General features: G+C 33.7%; 1 long non-coding RNA gene across 1 annotated transcript; it reads left to right on the forward strand.

Moving 5' to 3' along the window:
- Positions 1–231: 231 nt before the first annotated feature.
- On the forward strand, positions 232–1,164 carry LOC146735733 (uncharacterized). The gene is made up of 2 exons (XR_014931260.1): positions 232–362; positions 542–1,164. It is a non-coding gene; the product is annotated as an uncharacterized LOC146735733 (long non-coding RNA).
- Positions 1,165–1,446: the final 282 nt, after the last annotated feature.

The following is a 1,446-nucleotide window of genomic DNA, read 5'->3' on the forward strand; positions in this document are numbered from 1 at the left end:
TTCGCGGGTGGAACGCATTGGGCCACTTTCTGTCTGAAATACCTTACCACGAAGACTATTTTGACTCGTACGGTAGTCATGTCACAGAATTTAAGAGATTTCTCGTACGTGGATCTACAATCATCAAATACTTTGATTTCAAGCAATGTGTAACCAATACGTCGTGTATGACTCGTTGTGTAGATATCCATGAGATGACCTTTCACAGAAGGTCAAACTTGGTTTACCGCCTTTGAATCTTCGGCAAGAAGGCGAGGACATATCTTCTTCGCCAAGGGAAAAACGAAAATCGCTACGTTACACCGTAAACTCATTCCGTGTGATGATTATGTATGTCAAAAGTTATTCTGTGAAACGATCAGGTAATTATATATTTTAACTCATCGTACCGTAGTCCACCATTTTTGAAAAAAACAAACTGTACGTCGATCAACCGATTTTGCATACTTTGCATTTTAGCGGGGTTTATTACCGCAGTTTTACGGGGTGACTATTGGTTTTTAATATTATTCTCTCTCTCTCTTTTTTTCTTCTACGACAGATGAGCGATTCTGATTGGAGCGATGGAATAAAAAAAATGTACAGACTGCTTGACTCATTGAAAGGATGTAAGAAATGTAAAAATGAACATGTATATATAGAATGAATTATTATTTATTGTTCACTGTTTACTATTATTGACGTTTCCCTTTTCTGTGTTTTTAATCGAATCGTTTATGTACTCGTATTTTTTCGTGTCGTTAAAAATAATTTACTCAAACAAAACAAAGCAAATATGAGGTAAGAAAATATAAACGATGAACAACATATGTATATATATAGAATGAATTATTTTTATTGTTCACTGTTTACTGTATAATTATTGACTTTTCACTCTTCCGTGTATTTAATCGAATCGTTTATGTACTCGTATTTCTCGTGACGTGAAAAATGAATTTAACAACGCCGCACATTTACATGTATGTACGTATTTTTCGAGGTGTTAAGAAATATTTAATCATGCTAAACATTTATACGCTACGCAACTATTTTCCTTACTCACATCGTATGTTTTTTTCGTGGCGTTAAAAAAAATACTCAACCACGCCATGAATGTATACTCCATGTCAATATTTCATTCTTGTTTACTTCTTTTGTGCAATAAACTCCGTTAGTTTTCAAAAATGCCGTGTATTTATTAGTGTGTGTGTGTGAGAGAGAGCGCCCTCTATGACACATTCTGAAAAATCTTTCGTCCACGCCTGTCCAATTAAAAAAAATAATTAAAAATAATTAAAAATAATTAAAAATAATTAAAAAAAATGATGGTAATTTATGCAAATGTATTCACGATGACCTCGACACGACCTCGTATTCACATCAATTTTATGTATGCAAATGTATTCACAATATCCCATTGTGACGTCATCCTCATGAAAAATCTTTCGTCCACGCCTGTCCAATTAA

The sequence above is a fragment of the Saccoglossus kowalevskii genome, chromosome 12 (genome assembly GCF_978046115.1).
Source record: "Saccoglossus kowalevskii chromosome 12, keSacKowa6.1, whole genome shotgun sequence".
NCBI lineage: Eukaryota > Metazoa > Hemichordata > Enteropneusta > Harrimaniidae > Saccoglossus > Saccoglossus kowalevskii.